General features: G+C 36.2%; 1 long non-coding RNA gene across 1 annotated transcript; it reads right to left on the bottom strand.

Moving 5' to 3' along the window:
* Positions 1-348: 348 nt before the first annotated feature.
* On the bottom strand, positions 349-4559 carry LOC139322936 (uncharacterized). Its single transcript, XR_011600899.1, has 3 exons — positions 4465-4559; positions 2528-2609; positions 349-540 (listed from the first exon to the last, which is right to left on the bottom strand). It is a non-coding gene; the product is annotated as an uncharacterized lncRNA (long non-coding RNA).
* Positions 4560-6005: the final 1446 nt, after the last annotated feature.

Here is a 6005-nt window from a genome sequence, read left to right as displayed (position 1 = left end):
GCCGAACTGCCGACTTTTCTGATCGACAAGCTCAGTGTCTTGGCCACTGAGCCACCTAGAGGCATCTGCAGTGATGCTTCCAGGATAACATCGCCTTTTTGATAACTTCACACATTAAAAATGGTCACAACTGGTGGTGGGATTCTGGTTCGGTGATTGCGTGCTTTGTGCGTGCATGAATGCTCCAAGCGCATGTGCCTGTTGTGCGCTGCGTGCATGTGTGCAGTTTTACAAAAACTTACCTTCCGTGTTACTTCTGGGGAGTAACACAGCTGAGGAGCAGCAATCTGCTCTGCGCGAATCAGCTGAGAGGATATAGGTCAGTAAAGTGCAGAGGCGGGCGGGTGGGCCCACCTGATCATTGTAGCGAACCAGTTCCCACCCAGCTGAACATCGGAGCTACCAGTTTGCCTGAACTGGCCCAAACCGGTAGAATCCCACTCCTGTTCACAACATTGATGAAGCTATAGTTTTCTTTATTGGAAGTATTAAACTGCTTTCATTGCAGAAGGTTTTATGGTTGTTTTTGTCCATTGGCTTCTGGAAGGAAAAGAAATATAAAACAAATTATTGTTATTGCTGGTTACGGTAACTATATTGACAAGAACATCCTGGTCCTGTCCTAAAGTTTCTCATGGCTTCATTTGTCAAGAAGATAAAAAGTTAATCTGATCTCCCTCTGTTCCATGGAATGTTGAATGAATAGAATGATACTGCGTTAAGCAATTGAATGAACAGCCCTGATATATTAATTAGAATAATTTTCTATTATGATTCTACCAGTGAAACTCTCATGAAAGTGATTACCATTGATGCATGTTTAATTTTGCTTTTGTCAGTGCTACTACCCTGTTACAATATCAATTGGTTGCTTTATTTTCAAAAGTGTGGAAATAAGTGTTCTTATGCTGCTTTGGAGTCAAAAGAGTATATGGTTGTGTGTTATATGAATCATATATTTTATTTGATTTAGCGATCCAGATACAACATTTAAATGAATATGTATGATGACAGAAGTAAATTAAACTGGCTAGGATGATTATATATTCTAAGATTTAAGGTAGGGATAAAATCTTTCATGGGGATTAAAAGGAAATGAAAGTGCCAAATTTTCTCCCCTGCTCATAACCAGTAGGTTTTAATTTTTATTTTTTTTTATTTTTTGCAAAATGTGAGAAGTAACGGTTCTAAAGATAGGCACTTTCATGTATGAATACAGTACATGGTTATTTGACAGCCAAAGTGGGGTTATATTTTGGAGAATATTTTACACAGGGTTCTTAAGACTTCTGGAAATATTAAGGGGAATTGTCACAAAGGAATTGATCAGCTTGTTCCTTTATATCTTGCTTCAAACAAGCCAGAAAACTGTTTGTGAGGAGGGGTAGGGGGAAACACAGCTATTCTTTCTGGCAATGTTCCATCAGGTTCCTGACAGAATCTTTATTGCTCTGTCTATCTTCCAGTGTTTTTTATTGTCAAATTCTAGAACACCCATCCAAGTCAAGAAAAAGGAAGACGTGGATGAAAACAAATTCTGCTCCAAAGCAATTATTTAAAAGCATCATTGAAATAACAATTGAAATTAGGGTTTTCCTGTATTATGAGCAAATATAAAGAAATAATTTTCTTTCTTTTTCGTGTGGGGAAATAATCAATTACTTCCATATCCCTTTGAAGTTCTGGATTTGGTATAGAAATGATATTGCTTTATTATTAGGACAAAACATTAAAATTTCAAATAATAAATCATCTATATAAATCCATGCTTATTAATTAAATTCCTATCCTGCTTTTTTTAATCGAAGTTAAGTCCAAGATGACTGCCAGTTGTGGTTATTTCAAATGCACCTTTGATGCAGAAGAGACAGAGAAAAAAAAGCCTACTAAGGAATTTAAAGCTGATGAAAAATGTGCTCTTTAAACAGAGTGAAAGTATATGGTTTGAAACATTGCCAGTATTTTGAGTTTACAACTGGTGCCACTAAAACTGTTGTATCATGAGAATTGTATGTCCTCTCTAACTGTTAGATATAAGGAACCAGAAAAAAGATGACCAGAGTGGCATGTTCAGAGGTGGTATTCAGCTGGTTCGCCTGAACTGGTAGCAGAAATTGTGGGTGGGCTCACCCACCCGCCCACCCTCCCCAGCTCTATGCCATCCTATTTAGGCATATTTTTGAGGCCGGGTGCATACGCGGAAGGCCGGGCGCATGTGTGGAAGGCAGGTGCACGCACAAACTGGGCATGTGCGTACACACAAAGCAAGGGTGCGCGTGGAGTGAACTGGTAGTAGCATAATCCGAAACCCATTGCTGGGTATGTTTATTGTTGCTCACCTATAGGCAGGAATCTCATCAAACTAAAACACTCACTACATAACTACTGGATAAACACGATGAAGTTTTAGGGAGAATCTCCCTTCAGCCACTTTCTCCCCATGAGCAACTTAAGGCTAGTCAGCCGTTTCACTTCTCCCCACAACTCAGAGGCAAGTTTTACCATATCAGCTGGATGTCTTCATTACCTTGGCTGCAGCAGCATCTAAAGTTCCAAGCTCTTTCATAGGACAAGTCCGCAGAAGTAGCATGTCAACTTCTTCTCTAATCCTATTCAGGGGAAAGAGAAATGGCTTGAATCATGGCCATCATTTCAAGACAGATAGAATGGAATAGCAGTGAACACTTTATAACAGTTAACAAATATCACCAGGCTTAAGGTTGACTCAGCCTTCCATCTTTCCGAGTCCGATAAAATGAGGACCCAGATTGTTAGGGGCAATATGCTGACTCTGTAAACCGCTTAGAGAGGGCTGTAGAGCACTGTAAAGTGGTATATAAGTCTAATTGCTATTGCTATTTAATAAAAGACAAAACAGATGAAACAACACTATTCTTGTTCTCTATGTAGGCAAGAGATTCCCTGTTAACCAGAATTTCCTTATTTTTGACCTGATGGATTATATGGATAAATAAAAACTGTAAGGAACAAGAACATTTTTAAAAATCATATTTTTATATTACCATAATAAAGACATTATCAACATACAAAGTCATGAACCCCAAATTTCAGATAACTATGTTAGTAATTTCATGTATATGCCAAATAAAATGAGACCTCCTAGATAATCCCTGTAGTTTCAAAAAGGATTCCAGATTTCTATTTAAAATTTTTGTTTTAAATTCAGTCCAGTCAAGCTGTCCTCCTGCTGATCCAGGATCATAGTTGAAACCAAACTTTAATAAATTTAGTGGTTCATCTCATTCAGGAAATCTAGAGTTTCAGGAAATCTCATTGAGGAAATCTATGGTCCCACTTCTAGCATTTTTTTTTTCAAAAGGAAAATTTGAGACTAGAAGTTACTCAATATGGAAGTGTTGAGTTTGCCTGAGTTACTCATGGTCCTCTTCAGTATCTGTTTTAGAGTGGACTGAATTGTATCTTCTTTTAAAGAAGAAATTTATCACTGTGTATGTCCACTTAGCTAACCTCCATTATTTTATAAGTGTAGAGGAACAGGGGTCTAGCACATTCACCTCATCAAAGTGAAAAATATCTATTCTGCACAAGCAATCTTAAATCATCTGGACCTCTCTTAAGTATGGGTCACAAGGCAACACAGATCTCCTACTTTATCTGCAAAGTAAATAATGTTATCAATGAATTTCAAGCATTCATAGCTATGTTCCTCAAAATACTCCCCAAAATGAAAATAAATCCTTTTATTATTTATAAGCCAATAACACATTTTTAAAAATCTGCACCCAGATACATTCCTAAGCATTCAGCACAAAATAAAAAACAGTTAAAATCTTACAAGGAATGTCCTTGTTTTCTCAGGATAACATGGCAATATATTCCAATGGACTTAATGTTGTATTCTTCTGATTGCATCATGGAAAACTTGAAATATTGACAATAAAACTTAACGACAGTTTCAGATTTAATTTAAACTTTTGGTTTTAATTAGACAATAATTTAAACTACTCCTATAAAGTAAGAACATCATCAAAGTAAAAGAAAAACATGGAATCTTATTATTTTCCTCAGTTTCCATGTTAAATTATCACAAATAAAGTTAATTATGACATACTGCAGATGATGTGATTGTTGGATGTGTGGATGAGAATCAGGTTGATTTGTATAAATCATTGGATTTGCCAAATTAATCTGATTGGATGATTTGAATAAAATCAATCTAATTGATAAAATCAATCTAATTTGATTTGGATGTTGGAACTGAAATGGCCCAATTCACTTTTTCAATTTTTTAAAAAATCTGCACATTCTTAAATTATCCAAACTGTTCGCATTTATTTTAAGCTTTAAAGTACGGCTCTGTGATTTATCTTCCCAATTTGATTTGTAAAGTGGATTCAACTTGGAAATTAAATCACAACTACAAATCTGATTTTCATAGAGTCCTAATAATTGATTCAGCTCTATAATATGTTTTTGACTTACATGAAATCTGCTGTTCTGTGCAGTTCCTCTCTGCAACTCTGATGACATTGGTGTGACTAATGCTATCAGTGCTACTAGACAAGCATTACAGAATAGCCATGCCAAATAACTCTGATGCATTCTCATTCACATGCACATCTTATTTAAATAGTAACAGTTGCGGATTTTAGGCTTAAAGCCAAGCTTTCAAACATTCTATATTTAAAATTAATGATGGAGAATTATGTATAATGCCTTCATTTTCAGATATCTAGTCGTTAAAACTATTTATGTAAATAATTAACTATTTTGAAAATTATTTCGGTGACTCTCTTCCAAAAAGGAGTGTGTGTATTGGCGGGGAGGGGCAGAGAACATAACAGAATTCTTAGTAAAGGATGAAATACTTCAACAAACACTGATTATAATGGGTTTTGAATGATTTTAATTAGAGGGTGAAATGCACTTTAGATGACTTTGTTGATCTTGGCAATTTCAAAGCTGGCTTTTAGTGTCTGTGTTTTTCCTAAAATTCTTGTTAAAGTATATTTTTAATTGTCCTACAAAATGCCTTTCCTGAGGCTTTAAAATGCCTCTTTGGCTTTAATTGCAAATTCGGCTTCAAAATAAACTGTTCAAATTATAGTTAGACATTGATACAACCCTCAGTGGCAGGACATATTACACTGCAATAAAACTGCATGGTGCAGCCCTGTGTGAAGATATCCAACATAAACTTTTGATAAGGAGAAAAAAGTAAGAGAATCATAGGATGCATGTTTGCTGTTGCTTCCTTTTAAATGAACCTGCTCTCCCCCATCCTGAGAATTTTAAATACCTTTGAATAAAACTGAAAAGCAAATGATGAAAAGTGGGAGAACTATTTAGCTTGCATAATTATTATTTCAGGCCAATTGTCACAGAATTCTCTTAGTAACATCAATGCACTTTAGATCATTTTGTTGATCTTGGCAATTTCAAGATTATCTCTACATTCCTTTTTGGTCACAAAGATTGGGGATTTGTCCTGTTGAACCAATGTACTTTTTTCCCTTCATTTCATTAAGAAATAATGTTAAATCTTAGTTTAGCATTATGAGAATGGGCTGAAAAATCCGTGGGCATGTGTTTTTAGTTCTACCATAGCACCGAGATCATTAAAAACATTTCATTTTACATTTAAATCAGATAGAAAGTCCATACAGAGAGTGGTAAGGACAGCTGAGAAGATTATAGGAAGCTCACTACCCGTTATTCAGGATCCTGCTTATAAGCACTATGTCCTTAGAACTCAAAACTGCGCATGTGCGCGTGTAGAGTATGCTTTTGGCACGCACTATGTATGCATGCATGCAGCGCACATTTGGCATGCACTACACATGCACGGGCAGTGAACCGGTGGCAATCTGCGGAGGATTTCACCGCTGCTTCACTCCATTTTTCTATCCCAATATTTCTCAACCTTCCCAAATTTAACATGCATGGACTTCAAATTCCAATATTTCCCAGCCAGGTTTGCTGTCTGGAGAATTCTGGGAGTCGAAGTCCACACATCTTAAGGT

The sequence above is a fragment of the Pituophis catenifer genome, unplaced genomic scaffold, assembly GCF_029215685.1.
Source record: "Pituophis catenifer annectens isolate HBS135680 unplaced genomic scaffold, rPitCat1.0.hap2 SCAF_1, whole genome shotgun sequence".
Lineage (NCBI taxonomy): Eukaryota > Metazoa > Chordata > Lepidosauria > Squamata > Colubridae > Pituophis > Pituophis catenifer.
The sequence above is the reverse complement of the archived record's forward strand: the minus strand, read 5'-3'. Positions and strand labels throughout refer to the sequence as shown.